The sequence below is a fragment of the Ursus arctos genome, unplaced genomic scaffold, assembly GCF_023065955.2.
Source record: "Ursus arctos isolate Adak ecotype North America unplaced genomic scaffold, UrsArc2.0 scaffold_6, whole genome shotgun sequence".
Classification (NCBI taxonomy): Eukaryota; Metazoa; Chordata; class Mammalia; order Carnivora; family Ursidae; genus Ursus; species Ursus arctos.
In genome coordinates, this window is record NW_026623078.1 from 818163 (window position 1) to 839166 (window position 21004).

General features: G+C 45.3%; 1 long non-coding RNA gene across 3 annotated transcripts in view; it reads left to right on the forward strand.

The window, feature by feature from the left end:
* LOC130542932 (uncharacterized) overlaps positions 1 to 21004 on the forward strand; it is a 46898-nt gene that overhangs the window by 10846 nt on the left and 15048 nt on the right. Inside the window, exons 3-7 of one of the 3 annotated variants that reach the window (XR_008957854.1) lie at positions 4448 to 4603; positions 5913 to 6077; positions 7151 to 7352; positions 7919 to 8028; positions 11144 to 13214. This is a non-coding gene — a long non-coding RNA (uncharacterized LOC130542932). Of the gene's footprint in view, positions 1 to 4447; positions 4604 to 5912; positions 6078 to 7150; positions 7353 to 7918; positions 8029 to 11143; positions 13215 to 21004 lie in introns of those variants that run through there. The other 2 variants (XR_008957855.1, XR_008957856.1) reach the window with 2 other exon arrangements.

The window sequence follows — 21004 nt, forward strand, 5'->3', positions numbered from 1 at the left end:
GGGCCCTGCCCATTCTCCCGCCCTGAATGACCAGCAGTACCCCTAGTGGCATGGTGAGCATTGCCCGTTCTCCCGCCCTGAATGAACGGTGGTACCCCTAGCGGCTCGTGTGCCAGCGGTGCGGCAGGGTGAGTCTGGTGCTGTGGCTCGGGGGTCCCCAATCCCTGGCGTTGTGGCAGCAGGCCCCTTTGGAGGGGCCCCTCTCTTGGGCCGACCTAGGGTTAGAGTTAGCCCCCAGGAGGCTGGCAGGCCCGATCCGCCAGCTGTGCGGAGAGCGCAGAGCGGAGGGGCGGGCCGAGGTGAGGGTGCTGGCAAGCTCCAGCGTGGGCCCCAGTGTTTTGGCGCAGATGGCCTTCAAAATTCACCGGAGTCTTGAGGGCTCTGCCCGTTCTCCCACCCTGAATGACCAGCGACGCACCAGCGGGCCCGATGTCGGTGGGGAGGCAGGGTGAGTCGTAGACATGAGTTAAAAGATGGCTTTGATACAATTTTTTCTTAAGTTTTTTTTTAATATTATGTTAGTCACCATACAGTACATCCCGGGTTTCCAATGTAAAGTTCGATGATTCATTAGTTGCGTATGACACCCAAGGCACCATGCAATACGTGCCCTCCTTACTACCCATCACCAGTCTATCCCAATCCCCCACCGCAATCCTCTCTGAAGCCCTCAGTTTGTTTCTCAGAGTCCATGGTCTCTCATGCTTCATTCCCCCTTCTGATTACCCCTCTTTCTTTATCCCTTTCTTCCCCTACCGATCTTCCGAGGTCTTATGTTCCATAGATGAGAGAAATCATATGATAATTGTCTTTCTCTGCTTGACTTATTTCACTTAGCATTATCTCCTCCAGTGCCGTCCATGTTGCAGCAAATGTTGAGAACTCGTTCTTTCTGTTACCTGAGTAAAATGCCATTGTATATATGGACCACAACTTCTTACTCCAGTCATCTCTTGAAGGGCATGTCGGTTCCTTCCACGATTTAGCTATTGTGGACATTGCTGCTATGAACATTGGGGTGCATATGGCCCTTCTCTTCACCACGTCTGTATCTTTGAGGTAAATACCCAGTAGTGCAATGGCTGGATCATAGGGTAGCTCACTTTTTAACTTTTTAAGGGACCTCTACACTGTTTTCCAGAGTGGCTATACCAACTTGCATTCCCACCAACAGAGTGGGAGGGATCCCCTTTCTCCACATCCTCTCCAACAATTGTTGTTTCTTGCCTTGTCAATTTTTGCCATTCTAACTGGCATAAGGTATTATCTCAGTGTGGTTTTGATTTGAATTTCCCTGATGGCTAATGATTTTGAACATTTTTTCATGTGTCTGTTAGCCATTTGTACATCTTCATTGGAAAAGTGTCTGTTCACATCTTCTGCCCATATTATAATTTGCTTATTTTTTTCTTGTGTATTGAGTTTGAGGAGTTCTTTGTAGATCTTGAATACCAGTCTTTTATCTATAGTGTCATTTGCAAATAAATTCTCCCATTCCGTGGGCTGGTGCTTAGTTTTTTTTACTGTTTCCTTGGCAGTGCAGAAGCTTTTTGTCTTGATGAAGCCCCACAAATTCGTTTTATCTTCTGTCTCTCTTGCCTTTGGATATGTGTCATGAAAAAGTTTACTTTGGCCGATGTCGTGGAGGTTGCTGCCTATGTTCTCCTCTAGGATTTTGATGGATTCCTGTCTCACTTCGAGGTCTTTCATCCATTTGGAGTTTGTTTTTGTGTATGGTGTGAGTGAGTGGTCATGTTTCATTCTTTTGCATGTAGCTGTCCAATTTTCCCAGCACCATTTATTGAAGAGACTGTCTTTTTCCCACCGGATGTTTTTTCCTGCTTTATCAAAGATTAGTTGCCCAAAGAGCTGAAGGTCCATTTCTGGGTTCTCTATTCTGTTCCATTGGTCTATGTGTCTGTTCTTGTACATGCTGTCTTTGTGATCACAGCTTTGTAGTACAGCTCGAAATCCGGCATTATGATGCCCTCAGCTTTGTTTTTCCTTATCAACAGTTCCTTGGAGATTTGGGGCCTTTTCTGGTTCCATACAAATTTAAGGACTATTTGTTCCAGTTCTTTGAAAAATGTCATCGGTATTTTGATCAGGATAGCATTGAATGTGTAGATTGCTCTGGATAGCATGGACATTTTAACTATGTTAGTTCTTCTGATCCATGAGCATGGAATATTATTCCATCTTTTCTTGTCTTCCTCAATGTCTTTCAAGAGTGATTTGTAGTTTTAGAATACAGATCCTTTAAGTCTCGGTTAACTTAATGCAAAGGTAACATATGGTTTTTGGTGCTCTTGCAAATGGGATGGATTCCCTAATTTCTCTTTCTTCAGTCGCATTATTTGTTTATAGAAATGCAACTGATTTCTGAGCATTGATTTTGTATCCTGCCACATTGTTCTTTCTTAAAGACTGGTTAATGGCCCTTTCCTTATGCTTTCATTCCCACTCGGAAACATGCATCCATCATCGTGACAGACGTTAGGATTCGGAGGACCCTTTCCATACCCTCTTCTTACTGAGAGTTACGTCTATGGCAGTTTAATTAATGTTCAACACACATACTGGGAAACACTGGTGCCTTCACTAATCGATGTTGCTGTCTCTCTGCACAAACTTGGTTCGCTGAATTAAATAATGGCACTTTCTTTTCCTTTTCACAAAACCTTTTCAAATGGCTTTCCTCCTCATGACAGATGTGAGTTGAGAGATGCTTTCTGTGTAGTGTTCTTAAGTAGTTAAACAAAGGGCATTATCTTGATGCTTGCAGACCCCATTTTGCACAATGCTCCCAATCCATGACACCAGATGTGAGGTGCAAGATGCTTTTATATAGAGTGTTCTCTCCTAGCGTAAAGCAGGTGACACCTTACTTATGCATTCATGGACACTTTTGAAAAACTTGCCACCTTCCTAAGAGAAGATTTGACTTGGACAATGGTGTCTATTCGGTGTTCTGACTGAGATTTGTGAAAATTGTCCTTAAGGTTCATCACACTTTTTGGAAAACTTGGGTGTGTTCATTGGTCCTGATGTTGGTTTGATGTTGCCTTCTATCAACACTGAGTTGGTTCTCACAACTACTTAGATAGGACCTCTCCTTCTGCTTTCACTTGCACTTCTGCAAGTACTTCTTCTTCATTACAGAAGATGTGAATTGGAAGATCTTTTCCCAAGGGTGTCCTTACCTGAGCATACAGCATGTTCCTTACATTTTCATACACACTTTTGGAACATACATCCATCCTCATGAACGTAGATATGATTTGGAATGTTGTCTCTAGATGGTGCTCTTTCAAATCTATGGCAGTTCCCTTAAGGTTCAACACATGTAATGGGAAACCCTGCTCTCTTCACTGATCAATGTTGCCTACCCAAACTTGGTTCTCTGAACTGACTGATGGCACTTTCTTTTCGTGTTCACACAACCTTTTCTAATGGCTTTCTTCCTTTTCTTTGGAAATTTTGTTTGGAAATTTTAATATGCCTTTCTTAATATTTGATAGAGCAGACAAAACTCGGTCACAAATGTGACCTAATTGACGTCTATGGAACATTCGATAATAAGTGCAGAATACATTATTTTCCAGCGGTCATAGACTATTTACCCAAACAGATGATATGTTGGACCATGAATCATGTCTACATTTTAAAATACTGAAAATAACTAGATTCTATTCTTAGGCCTCCAAGGAATAGAGCCCTAGTCCTCATCAAAAGAAGACCAGGCAGTCCCTCTATGTTTAAAAATTCAATGTAACTTTGCTGCATATCTTAAGGGTCAGAGAGGGGATCGCAGTGGATATTTGCCACCTTTTCTACATCAGGGCTCACACACAATGGCCCTTTGTCTCTGAAGAACACTGACTATCCTAACGTAGACAGGAGTTAAGCCTCCTATCAGAGTTCTGCATGTGCCAGCCACACCTGGCAGCCTTGGCCTGGGCTCACCACCACCTCCCTCCAGCTTTCCTTCTTGGTGGCATTGAGTTAAGGGAGTCAACATAGCCATATGGAGATGGGAGCTCCCCTCTCCTAGTGATGATGGTGCTATTGTCCCCACCAGTCTATCAACATGATTTCTGAGAGAATTACGACACAATAGCAGCTTCTTGACCTTCCTTAAGGTTTAAAAATCATCTTGTGAGTCATCTTTTCAAAAAACGGTTTCACCATGTGTTCTTTTCTCTGGAAAAGAAATAGACCCAATGGTAATTATGGCTCCTGAGCACCTGCTCTTGGGAGATTGCATAGTGGCTCTGTTTAGCATTCTCCCTCTTAAACTTCTCAACTAGGGTGTATATAGAATGAGTCCCATTTCCTAGATGGATAGACAAGGGCTCAGAGATTATATGAATTACAGAGGATTTTAGTGTCAGAAACCTAAGTGGGATTTCCAAACTGACTCCAAAACCCTTGTTCTTCCATACAGGGTACCATTTCACTCTTACCTCTGGTCTTGTTGATCTGGAAACCTAGGAAGTATTAGGATTTTCTTGTTGTGTGGCCAAATGGAACGAATTCGGCTGCCTTTTCACCTCTGCCCATCATGACCATGAAGATAATTATCTCAGTGGAGGACCTTTGAGTAAGAGACTTAAAGATCCCTAGGAATAGAGATACTATACTATTTTTCTGATATTAAAGTGCCTGAAAGAACTATCCTTTTTTAATTGATGGAAGCTCTTGGTGGAAAGGTTGGAAAGACTATTTGAAAACACTCAGCCTCGGGGCGCCTGGGTGGTACAGCGGTTAAGCGTCTGCCTTCGGCTCAGGGCGTGATCCTGGTGTTATGGGATCGAGCCCCACATCAGGCTCCTCCGCTATGAGCCTGCTTCTTCCTCTCCCACTCCCCCTGCTTGTGTTCCCTCTCTCGCTGGCTGTCTCTATCTCTGTCAAATAAATAAATAAAATCTTAAAAAAAAAAAAAAGAAAACACTCAGCCTCTTCTACAGAGTGAGACAATGCCTCTAAAGATTGCTAAAATATTCCCTTACCTCTGATTATTTACTTCCCAACTATCGCAGTGTTTCTATGTTAGGATTACGATTTCCATGAGGCAAAAGTTGCGGAGAAAGAACTTAGTGTATCCAGGGGCACTTTCGTATTGTGACAGTGAGCTATTCTGTTGTATTCTGTAGTCCAAGGGAATGGTGCCAGACATCTCTAAGATGTCTAAAATTCTGACTGTAAATGATCTGTATGCTTCAGAGATTTGGGCAGGACAAGGGAGGAGTCCAGAGACCGTAAACGCCTCTGTTACCTGTGTTGACCATGGAGCAGGTAACCTTCTGTAGGGGTCCTTTTGATGTCTCTGAGCTATGGGAAAGGTGCTTTCATCTCAAGCTCCTCCATTTGGTAGTGGTGATAAGGATAAGAGTAATTTTTATCTCATACCATCTGTGGGCCCTGATCTTGACCTCCTAGGGAAACCCTCCTTTATCATTTCACCCAGCTCAAAATGACCGGGCAAACCCTCAAAGCATGGGCCCTATTTCTGCCCCCAGCACATATTGTCCATCTGTTTCAAAAAGAAAAAAGAGAACAAAAAAATGCCCTTGCCAACATCAAGGTGAGAACACAAAAGAACCTCTCTGTCCCCCGTAAGATTAAAGTCATACCGACTTGTACATACTGAAAAGATAAGAAAAGTCTGTCACTTTCTGGAATCTTCTGCCTCATCGTGATGGGTAACTGTACCTAACACAAAACAGAACAAATATATAACCCTGCCCTAAATGTTCCTTCCCTGGAGCACTCCCTTCTTTGTGAAGACTGTGTCTCCCAGGCATCTGACCTGACTTGGGTTTGAATAAAACTCTCTTCATTTCTCTCTAAAATGTTTTAAAATGTTCCTTCCTTTAGTGTTGACAATAACACTATGTTTTCTTTTCAAGTGAAAAATAAATGTTCCTGGTTCACAACCGTGACAGCACAGAAGGCCGGCTGTTCCTCCTGGCCCCTACCCTGCAGAACCAAGCATGTGTATATAGATTCCAGCACAAATGGGCTCATCCTAGAAGGATGCTTTGAAGGTCTGAGAAGCACTATCCACTCCATGGGTGAGACAAGAAGGCAAAGCTATTCCCGCTTGGAGCATTCCTTTTGGGGCTTAAAATTGCCTTGGACATGCATGAAAGCATTGCCATTTCCTAAAGCCCAAAGCTGGAACAGTCTGAGAGCAGCTGACCTAGCCAGAATCCAGGCACACACCTGTAGGAAGGGTTGGTGCAGAAGGGAAGGGGCAGGGCTCTGAGGGTGTTCTGCAGCTAGAGGGGTCCGCGGAAGGGGCAGTGTGTGTGTGTGTGTGTGTGTGTGTGTGTGTGTGTGTGCGCACGCGCGCGCGCGCTTGGGGCCCTGCCCGTGATCACAGTCATGCCTGCGCTGGGCATTGAGCCAAGGAGGCAGGTCTTGGACCCCTTGCACTCCCAGAGTTGTGAGTCATGGGGCCGGTTGCCCCGCATTCAAGGGGATGGAAACCGCACACTCCCAAACCAATCACCCCATGGGGGTGGAGCTACGTCTCTGTGGGCAAACCCAGAGCAGACCTAAGATGCAGACTGGGAACCAGGGAAGGGGAGCTCTGAGAGATTCAAAGTGTGGAGTTCCTGGCTGAGTGAATGCATGCTGTGTGCCTGTGTGGGGCATGGTCTGGGAGTAGGGGCACCCCAGGTGAGAGGTGGGGTTCTGGAAGGGCATGTGGAGGGAGTTCATTTGGAGATTCAGTTGAGTTTTCTTTTTCCCTTGATAGTCTCTTCTGCCTACTCTCTGTCAACTGGCCTTACATAGCAAACCCATGGACTCCAGGGCACCTGCTCAGCAGAGCTTTTGTGATATTGGTCACAGACATTCCAGGGTTTCACTTGTTCCCCAGCAAGAGCGAGAGTAAGGACCGCACGGTCCCCAACTTCAGTGCGGTGCCCCTGTCCCCTGACACAGTGCAGGTAATGGACCTTGAGCATTTCCCCAAGTTCAGCAGGGTGTTCCCTGTTCCTTCAGGCACATGTGTGGCACTAGGAAACCCCAGAGCCGTTACCCAACTTCAGCATTGTGCTGCCTGTTCCCTGGGAATGGTGGCAATGGGCTGGAAGATAATTACTACTAAAAGACAAGTCTGTGTTTCCCCTTCTCCCAGAAACTGCAGCAGGCATGCTGGCTTTAGGTCCGAGGAGCCGCCTTCTCCCCACCTGACAACACTTCTCTTCTCTGGCTCCGTGAGACCCGAGGTTTTGAACATCTGCATCTGAGTCAGTGAGGCAGCTTGACACAGGACACCAGCATTCAGAGAAAGCGGCAGGTCCATTTGGAGAAATGTCATATCCACGTCAGGACTGGAGGTAACACCTCTCATTAACCCACTATCTCCTGGGCTTTTCTCTTTTCTCTAGTTGAGCCATGAAGTAAAACTTTAGTAATAGTGTCAGTGTTCTGAATTTGGTGAAGGAGGTACTTAGTTTCTGAACTTAGAGCACTTTGCAGGGGATCCCATTTTCTCTGTTCATTGACTGCTTATGAATGTATTTTGAACAGCTGTTTCCTAGAAACACTTTCATTAGAAAGGGAAGGTTAGATTTACTCTTTGTGTATTTTTAAGATATACATCTAACAGTGTTTATTCAGTTGGGCCTACGATATGGGTGAGTGGCCACCATTTAGGGTTAGATGGCTTTTTGTCGTCAGATACAGATATGGATGATGTCTTGTCATTTGTCAAAGGTGATGTTTCATCACTGATTAGTCTTTTCATCCCAAGAATTACAATGAGGGTCGAGGGAAAATTCAAAATTATTTAAAGCAGCCTTTTCCTGTTTAAAAGTTAAGCTTGACTATCTAGCTTTACTAGATGTATCAACTCAATATTTTAAGGTGCCATATTCTCTCTGTCATTTCTTTGGTGGTGCAGTCAGAAGGAGAGTCTTTGGGAATTCTTTTGGATAGAGTCATGCTGGTGGCTTCAAGGGGCCTGGTGACGGGAGCCCTGGGCTGAGTTCTGGAACTACTTGCTTGACGCCGGTGAGTCAGGTTATCCCACAGAGTTTCTGTTTCCTCCTTATGAGATTGCTGGAAGGTGAAATAAGTCAAGCAGAGAAAGGCAATTTTGATACGGATTCACTCATTCATGGAACAGGAGAAATAGCAGGGAGCTCAGTAGGAGAAGGAAGGGAAGAATGAAGGGTGGGGTAAACAGAAGGGGGAATGAACCACGACAGACTATGGACTCTGGGAAACAAACTGAGGGCTTCAGAGGGGTTTGGTGGGGGATTGGGATAGGCCGGTGATGGGTATTAAGGAGGGCACGTACTGCATGGAGCCCTGGGTGTTGTACGCAAACAATGAATCATGGAACACTACATCAAAAACTAAGGATGTAGTGTATGGTGACTAACATAACATAATAAAAAAAAATTTAAAAAAGAAAATAAAGAAATTGATGGGAGGTCATATCTGTGGAAAGTCTTTTTACACAGAAACTGTTCTGCCTATTGAAGAGCAACTAAAAACGAGGTGATTTGGGCTCTATTATTCTGTAAGTAATAATTTTAAAACTCCCTGTCCTAGGGATATGGTATTTTATTGCATAAGGAGGCCTGAGAAGGCTGCAATGAAAGATTGAGATCTCAGAACACGTTCATGTTCCATGCATACATCACTTAACAGTTTGCACAGGTAGGAAGGTAAGTGGAGATAAATATGAAAGAAAGGGAAAGAAGGTGTGAACCATTCATTAGGTAGCCTTCTCCCTTTCTCAGGAAAGCCTTGGGCCAGTGTAATTGTGGAAGAAGAGGGGGAATCCTGGAGCTTTGCAGCAGATGGGGGTTCCAGGTCTGGGTAGAGGTGACGGGTCCCAGAGGAGAGCTGAGTGCATTCTGCAGCAGGGTATGGGCAGGGCGCGCTCCTGGGGTGGCTGTGGTCTCCCATGTGAACGTTGTGACAGGTGAGGGCTGTGAGCTGGTTCCTGGCTGAGGACAGTTGAGGCACAGGTGGAGAGCTGGCCGAGTCCCTTCTTCAGGGCCACCAGCCTCAGCCAGCACACACAGAATCATCGTTTGTCCCTGTCACTCCAATTCAGGCAGTCAGAGTTGCCAGGCCGAGATGTTTGCTGGAGCTTCTTTCCTTGCATGTGTGTGAAGTTTCAAACCTGAAGTGGTGGACATGATGGGTCCTCAGAAAATCCGTAACTCTTTTATTTCCTGCTCTTATATCGACCAGTGAAGTGAATCGGACCGGCTAGTAGAAGGGGCTATCTGTGCGTTTTTATTTCCCAGTTTAATTAAAGAATGGGAAAACAGTCTTGTGAAATATTAAAAGAATCCTTTGTTGGTGTTCATGTCCCCCCCCCCCCCGGGGTGGGGGTGCTTACCTGGAGACCCATCCAGGGCTCTGGAAGCTTGACCCGGTGAGTCACTTGCGACTTGAGCTGGGGAATTAATGAAGAAAACAGAATGAATGCTGGAGTTTGCCTGTATAATTTGGACTCAGACACGTCCATGTAGCATCGGAACTCTTCACCCATGAGGCGTGTCGGGATCCCTGAGGTTGTGGGCTTTGCTTTATGGGCTGAGGTTTTGTCTTCATCCTTATCTGGACAAGAGCCATGCCATCTGGCAATGGAGATCCAAATCCTTAGGTGACCATATCATCATCATCATTATCATGATTATTAATTATTATTATTATTTTAAGAAGCAAGAGAGACATTGACTTTGAAATAAAATTATCAAAAGAAAGAACGCAAGGTCAAATATATACGTGATGATTGAACTTGTGGTATCTCTCATTGGTGTGGGTCTTGTAGGGCTGCCCGAATGAGAAAGACCAAGGAATTCTATGTGGATAAAAGTGTGCTGTACACAGGGAGTGTTTTATTCCATCATTTGACCTCTCTCTCTGAAGGGAAAATAGAGTGGTGACTGGAGCTTGGTTCTGATTGGAAGGCCTGGGAGGTCAGTGAATCGAAAGAGCAGTGTTCATGCTTACATGGTTCTCAGTGCCCAGTGAGCGAAGTTTGGACGCTTGGACTCGGAAGCGTTGGTGTTCAGGGAGGATGTTGTCCGAGTTTGCAGCACATCGAGACACTTGGCTGGTCTGCCTAATTGGGCCAGTTTCTGCCTTTCTAAGGGCAGCTTGAAAGTGGCTTGTAAACCTAGGACATTTGTGGAGTGTTCTGCATGGGACCACTGTGTGGGCCAGTGTAGACACAACCCAGGGAATTCCAGAGCTAATGATGAGCACGTTTGTGAGGCTGGAGTTTGCTTCTCTGTGAGAAGGATTGAGCTGGAGTGGAAAGAAGTCTCTGGGTCTTAGGACTCACTGAGCGGATCCAAGCCTGGCAGGGTGCTGAGATCAGATGTCTGTTTCCCAGGATTTTGGCCAGAGGGATATTTGGGCTCTGGGCAGCATCTCTGCTCAGGTTTCTTGGATGAGCACCTCAGGGAAGAGGAGTGAATGTGTGTGCTCACCTGTCATCGAGGAAGGTTTCTGGTTTCAGGTTTCGTGTACAGGTGAATTCCTCATATGGCTCCCTTACCTGATGGTGTTCAGGGTGCAGGAGGTGGATGGACCCCCTCGTCCCGGGCATCCTGGCTGTGTAAGAGTCCTGGGGCACCTTTTCCCCTGGACTTTGGACCAGGAAATTGGGAGCAGTAGGTGATGAAGCCATCAGTTGATGCCTCAGTTTCTTCCCTGCCAAGATGAACTGGAGATTAAAATAAGTGCTATGGAAATATAAAGGAGGAGACAGGACTGGGGGTGCTGAAGGGAAGGTGGGGATGGTGTTTGGTATTCACATAGGGGTCAGGTGGTACTTCACTAGGAGGGTGATGCTTGAGTCAAGATCTAGGGAAGGTCAGTGATATCACATGAAGAGCATTCTAAACAGAATGGAAAGCATGTGCAAAGGCCCCAGGGAAGGAGCATACCAGGTGCATCCATGAGCTACAAGATGGCCCTGTGACCACAGGCGACAGCTTAGGACTTGCATCATCAAGGTGACAGAGTGACAGAAAGCCATAGCAGGGCTGTGACCCCATGGGACCCTGTTTCACTGGGTCATCCTGGCTGCAGGGTTGAGAACAGATGACAGAGGGTTGAGGTTGGGCAAGGGAGGTCAATGATGACTCTTTTCCAGGAACTCAGGCAAGAGATGGGCTCCAGTGTGGTCCAGACAGGCGGCCTTGAAAGGAGTGGTGAGTCCTACGGTGGGTACGTCTTGAAGATGGAGCTCACAGGATTTGCCGACAGCTTAGATATTGAGGATGGGAGAAAGGAGGAACTGGGGTAGCTCCCAGCTGTTGTGGGTTGTCCTGAGCGAGGGGAAGGAGAAGGTATCTGGGGGTAGGAGGTAGTCTGCGTTCGGCATGCTGAGGAAGGTGCCTTTCTGGGTGGATCTGCTGAGGTTTGTTTCCAGGAGAAGCTTTCACATCTCCTCCCTCAGCAACGGTGAAGTATAAGTATTCCCCATTTTTTAAAAGTTCATGGGAAGACACTTGGCTTTTTGGAAAGATCTCCGTTATCACCTGGTTTCACTAATGGGAAGAAACCTGAAGAGGATGTTCCTTATGAAAATAGTTGAACGGTGAGCTTTGCATTCAGCATCTGTTTGGGGAGAAGCACGACAGACGCAGTGTGCACCGTAACCAGCTCCTTCCTGTAAACCGCTCTCCGTGTCCAGCCACCAGCGCTTTGAATTCTGTTTGTGAGCATCTGCTGTGCTTTCTCTCCATTTATTTTCGGCATCCATTAGGAATTGTGTCCTGGGTCCTGAGAAATGCCAACACTAAGTAAATTTAGGAGTCTGAGCATGGTCACTAATTTTTCCATATTAATTAATGGTCATTCCTTCTTTACACCCTTTCTGCTCTGAAAGGTTTCCTAGGAGTACTGTACTTTCAAAGAGCTGGGGAACCTGTACCCCATCCTGCGGGGTTCACTTTAGTCTCCATGCTGCACAGAACATTCCATGGCTGTCGGATTTTAACACACAAACCTGTATCTTTGACCACCTTCACCCTTCCCATCCTCCTCTGAATCAGGCACCCACAAATCTATTCTCCATATCTATGTGTTCAGTAATTTCTTTCCCCATGTTGTATGTACATGTGAGCATCTGTAATTGCCTTTCTGTGTCTGAGTTCTTCAGGAGGGAGCCCCATCAGTCATCTGATAGAGCACTTTCATGGATCCCCTGTGAGGCAAGGATGATGCCCGGCCTTGGAGGGGGTCCACAGGTCCGCCCTCAGGATCCATGTCTCCCACTCCAGCCTTTTCAGAATGGACCTCTCACACCAAATCTAGGGTTAGGGGTAAGGCATAGGAGAATGAGAGTTCCAATAGGGTGGATGTGTCCAGAATTTCCACGGTGGGGGCGGGGATTGATGGCATGGGTTGGGGTGAGTGTGAAGCAGTGGGTTTGTGCCCATGAGCCAGTGAATGTGGGGGATCGAGGGAATCAAGTACAGAAGTAATTAGGATTTCTCCCCCTCGACCTCCTTTCTGGAGTCCCAAATAAAACGGTTTCGCTTTGGGTGGCATACTGAGGCCTTAGGTATGACTCAGGCTTCTTCATCTCCGTATCTTTGGAGGCAGACCTCTGGGAGTGGACTACTCAGAATCCAACCTATGATTACTGTCATGGAGGGGAGGATGGAAAGCCCGATTGACCGGCTCTAAACAACCTGACCTGGGGGCTGAGGAGAGTGCCAGTGTCACGGATGAGGGCCTAGAGTTCCGCTGAAAGTGGAGATTTGCTGGGCTTAGGTCAGGTGTTCACTTAGGTTTCTTCTCGCAAAACTTTCTGGAGTCCCAAATGGCATATTTTAGTTCTGTGTGGCAGGCTACTGCCTAACATTGCTCAGTGGTACCTGATCCCTGTGCTTTGGAGTCAGGCGTATGGGAATAAACCTAACAGACCCCAAACTAGAATTAAGGCATGGGTCTAGGGGCATGGCCCTAAAGATCAGCCAGCAGATGCGACCTTCCAGGGGCCAAGAGTAGGGCATGATTTGGGTTGCATCTGAAACACAGCAGTTGCAGGCAGGGGGGCTTTGAATGTGGGGTTCGTTGGGTTTGGAACAGCTGGGAATTCATAACTTCTGCTCTGCATTCCTTCTGTGGGTCCAAATGGCACAGTTTCCATCTGCATGGCATGCTGATTTGCAGGTATGACTCAGGTTTCCCCAGTCGCTGTGTGTTTGCCTCCTGGAAAGACCTCTTGGAAGCCAACGGAACATTTGGCTTAGGGCTCAGGAGCCTGGGAGGGACCATCTCCTGGTTTTGAGCTCACCATTGCTGTGTCCTGATTTGAGTAGGTGGGTTGTGGAGAAGGGAAGGCTCAGGGTTTTGGTCCAAGGGGACCCTGAATGCGGGAGCCAGCTAGAATTGATTCAGTGGGATATGCAGATTTTTCAGCCCCCGAATACCTCTGCATCCCAGATGGTACGTTTTCTTTCTGTGTGGCATGCTGAGGCCTCAGATAGGGCTCAGGTTTCCCAAATCCCTATCTTTGTGCCATCTCTCTAGGAGTGGACCCCTGAGTACCCAAGCTATGGTGAGTGTCACGCCCTAGGAGGCTGCAAAGCCCAATCGACTGGCTCTGCCACCCTGTTGAGGCTCAGGAGAGTGGGCTGGAGAGACTGTCGGCACAGTGTTTAGGGGTCAGGAATCCACTGGAAGTGATTTTCTCTTTGCTTTGGTCAGGTGTTCCCTGAGGTTTCTCCTTCTCAGAGTGCTTTCTGGAGTCCCAGATGACAACCTTTCCTTCTGTGTGGCAGGCTTTGTGTCCTGACATTGCTCAGCAGTCCCCATTCCCTGGTCCTTGGAGCTAGATGTCTCGGAATGGACCTCACACTACTCAACGTGTAGTAAGGGCACGGGTCTAGGTGTATGGCTGTTCAGATGAGCCATCCGATGTGAGATTCCAGGGGCCTAAGAGGAGGGTGTGCTTTGGGTTGAATGTCAGACACAGGAGTTGCCCACAGGGGGTCTGTGGAAGTGGTGTCTCGCTGGGATTGGATCAGGTAGGCATTCTTATTTCTCTTCCTCTGCAGGTCCAAATGGTACGGTTTCCCTCTCTGTGGCATGCTGATTCACCAATGTGGCTCAGGTTTCCCCAGTCCCTGTGTGTTTGGTGCTTGGCTCCTGGAATGGTCTCTGGGAACCCAACGGAGCATTTGGCTTAGGGCTCAGGAGCATGGGAAAGACCATATCTTGGTTTTGAACTCAGCATTGCCGTGTCCTGATTTGAGTAGGTGGGTTGTGGAGAAAGGAAGGCTCAGGGTTTTCATCCAAGGGTCTCCTGAATGCGGGAGCTGGACGGGATTGACTGTGTGGGATATGCAGATTTCTCCTGCTCCTAATAGCCTCTAGAGTCCCAGATGGCACTCTTTCTTTCTGTGTGGCATGCTTTGGCCCCAATCGGGCTCAGGCTTCCCCAATACCTATATCTTTGTGCTGTGTCTCTAGGAGTGAAACCCTGAGAACCCAACCTAATGTTAATGTCAGGCCCTAGGAGGATGGAAATCTCAATCGGCTGGCTCTGCGACCCTATCGGGGCTGAGGAGAGTGGGTTGGGGAGACTGTCGGCACAGTGTTTAGGGGCCAGGAATCTGCTGGAATTGGTTTCGTCTGGGCTTGGGTCAGGTGTTCCCTGAGGTTTCCCCATCTCAGAGTGCTTTCTGGAGTCCCAAATGGCAGCCATGTATAGTGTTGTGTCTTTCCTTGTATAGTGTTGTGTCTCAGAGATAAGTGTTTTTCATTTTCATCAGGCGTCCGTGACCAATTTGATGAATGCTTCCATATTCATGAATGATGATATTATGGGTAAGTGGGTTCCTGTACAATGTTCTTTCTTACCTATAAGTTTATGGCACTTTGGTTAGGTTGCTGCAATCACTTATGATAGGGAGTCCACATTAACCAAATATATTGTATGTTGTAAGATGGTTCCTGTACACTGTTGTTTCTCAGTTATATGTTCGGAGGACTTACCCAATGGAACCATAACCACCTTGATTCATGCTTCCATCTTCAGAAGGCTGATGTGATTTGAAGGGCATTATCCTCACACCATTGTTTCTTAGCTATAAGTATGGGAAAATTTCCCTAGGCCTACACACACAATGTTGAATAGGCATCAGTATTGATTAGGCTGATGTTAGTTGAAGGTGTTTTCCTGTACACGGTGGTTCATTACCAATAAGGATGGGGAATAGTCCTCAAGATTCAAGAAACTGTTCATTAATGCTTCCATATTCATGAAAGATGCTGTTAATTGTTAATGCTATTCTGTAAAGTGGTGTTGTCAAGGGATAGGTATGTGGTCCTTTTCTTCTGATTCTACCTCCTCCTTGGTTCATGTTTCCATATTCGTGAATGGTGATGTTCATTGTAAGGGGTTCTATCCTCTACACGGTTTTTTCTTAGATATATGTATGTGGTTTGGTGATTCATACACACCCTATTTTCTGAAGAATTGTATAATCATGAGGGTGATTTTAGCTGAGGGCAGTCCCTATACACTGTTGTTTCTTACAGATATGTACTTAGACCTTTCCTAAAGCTTCGACAACCACTTTGAGTCATGCTTCCCTATTTCTAATCAGTGATATTATTGGTAGACATTATCCTGACACTGTTGTTTCCTAGAGAGAAGGGTGTGGTCATTTCCCTAGGACTGCAACACAATTTTGCGAAGGGATCCCTATGCAGGAGGTTGCTTTAATTGGAGGATGGTTCAAAGACACTGCTATCTATTACGTACAAGAATGGGGCACAAATTTCATGTTTCAAGACCACTATGGTAAAATCTTCCTTACTCTTGAAAGATGATGTTCATTGGTCTTTCCTTGTATAGTGTTGCGTCTCAGAGATAAGTTTTTGGCACTCTTGTCAGGCTTCCACAACCATTTTGGTTAATGCTTCCATATTCATGAATTTTGATATTAGGGCTAAGTGGGTTCCCGTACACTGTTGTTTCTTACAGATAAGTTTATGGCCTTTTCATTACATTGCCACAACCATTTACGATAAGGATGCCACATTAACCAAAGATATTGTACGTTGTAAGATGGCTCCTGTACACTGTTGTTTCTCAGCTTTATGTTCGTAGGCCTTACCAGAGGGTACCCTAGCGACCTTGACCGATGCTTTCGTCTTTAGGAAGGCTGATGTGACTTGAAAGGCATTATCCTGACACTGTTGTTTCTTAGCTATAATTATGTGGACCTTTCCCTAGGCGTACACACCCAATCTTGAATAGGGATCAGTGTTGAGGAGGCTGATATTAGTTGAAGGTGTTTTCCTGTATACGGTGGTATATTACCAATAAGGTTGGGGCACGGTCCTCAAGATTTACAAACTTTTCATTAGGGGCGCCTGGGTAGCACAGCGGTTAAGCGTCTGCCTTCGGCTCTGGGCGTGATCCTGGCGTTATGGGATCGAGCCCCACATCAGGCTCCTCTGCTATGAGCCTGCTTCTTCCTCTCCCACTCCCCCTACTTGTGTTCCCTCTCTCACTGGTTGTCTCTATCTCTGTCAAATAAATAAATAAAATCTTTAAAAAATAAAAAATAAAAACTTTTCATTAATGTTTCCATATTCATGAAAGATGATGTTAATTGTTAATGCTATTCTCTAAAGTGGTATTGTCTTGGGATATGTATGTGGTCCTTTCCCTCTAATTCCACCTCCACCTTGGATCATATTTCCATATGCGTGAATGCTGATATCCATTGTAAGGGGTTCTTTCCTGTACACTGTTGTTTCTTAGATATATGTATGCGTGCCTTTGGTGATTCATAACCCCCTATTTTCTTTTTTTTAGTGTTTTTTAAATTATTTTATGTTAGTCACCATACAGTATATCCCTTGTTTTTGATGTAAATTTCAATGATTCATTAGTTGCGTATAACACCCAGTGCACCATACAATACGTACCCTCCTTAATGCCCATCACCAGCCTCTCCCATTCCCTCACCCCTCACCCCTCTGAAACAATCAGTTTCTATCTCAGAGTCCATTATCTGCCATGCTTTATTCCCCCTTCTCATTACCCCCCCTTTTTATCCCTTTCTTCTCTTACCAATCTTCCTAGTTCTTATGTTCCATAATTGAGAGAAAAAATATGATAATTGTCTTTCTCTGCTTGACTTATTTCACTTAGCATTACCTCCTCCAGTACCGTCCATGTTGCAGCAAATGTTGAGAAATCATTGGTCTTTCCTTTCCTGTATACTGTTGTGTCTCAGAGATAAGTTTTTGGCACTTTCGTAAGGCTCCACGACCACGTTGGTGAATGCTTCCATACTCATTATTAATGATGTCAGGGCTAAGTGGGTTCCCGTACACTGTTGTTTCTTACAGATAAATTTTTGGCATTGTAGTTATGTTGCCAGAACCACTTACAAAAAATTGTACGTTGTAATATATTTCCTGTACACTGTGGTTTCTCAGGTATATTTCAGTAGGCTTTTCCTAATGGTACTATAACCACCTAGATTCCTGCTTCCATCTTCAGGAAGGCTGATGTAACTTGAAGGGCATTATCCTGACACCGTTGTTTCTTAGCTATAAGTATGTGAACCTTTACCTAGGCCTACAGAGCCAAAATTGAATCGGGATCAGTGTTGAGGAGGCTGATGTGAGTTGAAGGTGTCTTCCTGTACACAGTGGTTCATTAGCAATAAGGATTGGGCAGAGTCCCCGAGATTCCAGAACCTTTTCATTAATTCTTCCTTACTTGTGAAGGATTATGTTCATTGGTCTTTCCTTGTATAGTGTTGTGTCTCAGAGATAAGTGTTTGGCACTTTAGTCAGGCTTTCACGTCCAATTTGGTTACTGCTTCCATATTCACGAAGGATGATGTTAGGGCTAAGCGGGTTCCTGTACACTGTTGTTTCATATAAAAAAGCTTAAGGATTTTCTTTACGATGCCACAACCACTTACGATAGAGATTCCACATTAACCAAAGATACTGTATGTTGTAAGAGGGTTCCTGTACACTGTTTTTTCTCAGCTTTATGTTCGAAGGCCTTTCCTAACGGTACCATAACCACTTTGATTCCTCCTTCCATCTTCAGGAAGTCTGATGTGACTTGAAGGGAATTATGCTGACACTGTTGTTTCTTATCTCTAAGTATGTGGACATTTCCCTAGGCCAACACACCCAGTGTTGAGTTGGGATCACTATTGAGGAGGTTGATATGAGTTGAAGGTGTTTTCCTGTACACGGTGGTTTATTACCTAAAGGATGGGGCAAAGTCTTGGTAATTCCAGAACCTTTTGATTCATGCTTCCATAATCATGAAAGATGGTGTTCATTGGTCTTTCCTTGTATAGTGTTGTCTCTCAGAGATACGTGTTTTGCACTTTCGTAGGCTTCCACGACCATTTTCGTTAATGCTTCCATGTTCACGAATGATGGTGTTAGGGCTAATTTGTTCTTGTACACTGTTGTTTCTTACAGATTAGTTTATGGCATGTTCTTTACGTTGCCACAACCACTTACGATAGGAATTCTACACTGAGCAAAGATACTGTACATTATTTGTTATTTTTTTACTTTAATTTCTGCCAGATTTGGTCTCATTTCTGCCCTTAGAGATTCTATATTCTCATCAATATTTTCGTTAATACTTTTTCAAGTCTACACACCATCTTCACCTTTGTTACTCTGAATTCCATTTCTGATAATTTGGTTATGTCCATATCCATTAGTTCTGTGGCAGAAGCCACAGACTCATTTTCTTTTCTTTGCTGGGGTGGATTTCTCCTTCTAGACAATCTAATGAGAAGTTGTGGGTTTGTCCAGAGCCCAAATTATTGACTGGGACCCAGGCCATGAGCCCTTGTTTTATGGGGATCTTAGGGATGTGGGCTTCTTGATTTTTCAGCCTGCCTTCTGGGGGAGGGGCCTGCCAAGCCGATATTAAGGTTAACCCTGTTTGGGTATAGTCTCTGTGTCCCCTGCAAGGGGGGATGGGGATGGGCACAGAGTAATTCGGTATTTCCAGGCTTTTGTTCTCTGGCGGCTTTCCCTGGTGTTTTGCTGTGCCTCTTCTGAGAGCCAGAGCAGCAGTGGCCAGATTTCATCCTCTGTCTCAGAGGGATTGCGGACAGTTCTCCACTGATGTTCTGGCCACTTTAACTCTGTTTCTGTTGGTGCTGCTCAACCCTGCACTGTCCGGGATGTGAGCCCCACACCTGGCATCCCAGCTCTCACCTACAGGGCCAGTGTGTCTCTGTCCTTTGTGTTTCTAACACCGCCAGCCACCAGCGGCCCCTGAATGCTCCAGGAGCATTATGTGTCTCTTTCTTACACACTTTTGCACATGCTTCCGTTTTCATGACAGAGGACTGTGAGATGACAGATGGTTTCTCTACGGTGTTCCTTCATTGATTCAGTATATGGCACTTTCCTTATGTTTTCTTAGGCACCTGTACAAATGGTTTCATCTTCACCACCGAAGACGTGACTTCAAAGATGGCTTTGGTACAATGTTCTTTCCTAAGATTGGTTCACGTCCCTTTCCTTATGCTTTTATTCCCAATCAGACACATGCTTCCATCATCATGACAGTTTATGGGACTTGGAAAACCCTTTCCATACCCTCTTCTTCCTGAGATTACGTCTATGGCTGTTTCCTTAAGTTTCAACACACGTATTGGTAAACCCTGGTGTTTTCACTGATCAACGTTGCCTTGTCTCTACAAAAACATGGTTCACTGAATTGACTGATGGCACTTTCCTTTCGTTTTCACACAACCTTTTTGAAGGGCTTTCCTCCTCATGACTGATGTGAGTTGAGAGATGCTTTCTGTGTAGTGTTCTTACGTCGTTAAATGAAGGGCATTATCTTGATGCTTGCAGACACCGTTTGGCACAATGCTCCCACTTCATGACACCAGATGTGAGGTGCAAGATGCTTTCACATAGAGTGTTCTCTCCTTGAGTAAAGTAGGTGACCCTTTCCCTATGCATTCGTAGACACTTTTTTTTTTATAATGATTTTTTATTATATTATGTTAGTCACCATACAGTACATCCCCGCTTTTCGATGTAAGGCTCGATGATTCATTAGTTGTGTATAACACCCAGTGCACCATGCAATATGTGCCCTCCTTACTACCCATCACCGGCCTATCCCATTCCCCCACACCCTCCCCTCTGAAGTCCTCAGTTTGTTTCTCATAGTCCATAGTCTCTCATGTTTCATTCCCCCTTCTGATTACCCCCCCTTTCTTTATCCCTTTCTTCCCCTACCGATCTTCCGAGGTCTTATGTTCCATAGATGAGAGAAATCATATGATAGTTGTCTTTCTCTGCTTGACTTATTTCACTTAGCATTATCTCCTCCAGTGCCGTCCATGTTGTAGCAAATGTTGAGAACTCGTTCTTTCTGATAGCTGAGTAATATTCCATTGTATATATGGACCACAACTTCTTAATCCAGTCATCTGTTGAAGGGCATCTCGGCTCCTTCCACGATTTAGCTATTGTGGACATTGCTGCTGTGAACATTGGGGTGCATATGGCCCTTCTCTTCACTATGTCTGTATCTTTGGGGTAAACACCCAGTAGTGCAATGGCTGGATCATAAGGTAGCTCGATTTTTAACTTTTTAAGGGACCTCCACACTGTTTTCCAGAGTGGCTGTACCAACTTGCATTCCCACCAACAATGTAGGAGGGATCCCGTTTCTCCACATCCTCTCCAACAATTGTTGTTTCTTGCCTTGTCTATTTTTGCCATTCTAACTGGCGTAAGGTGGTATCTCAGTGAAGTTTTGATTTGAATTTCCTTGATGGCTAATGATTTTGAACATTTTTTCATGTGTCTGTTAGCCATTTGTATGTCTTCACTGGAAAAGTGTCAGTTCATATCTTCTGCCAATTTTATGATGTTTATTTGTTTCTCACGTATTGAGTTTGAGAACTTCTTTGTAGATCTTGGATACCTGTCTTTTCTCTGTAGTATCATTTGCAAATGTATT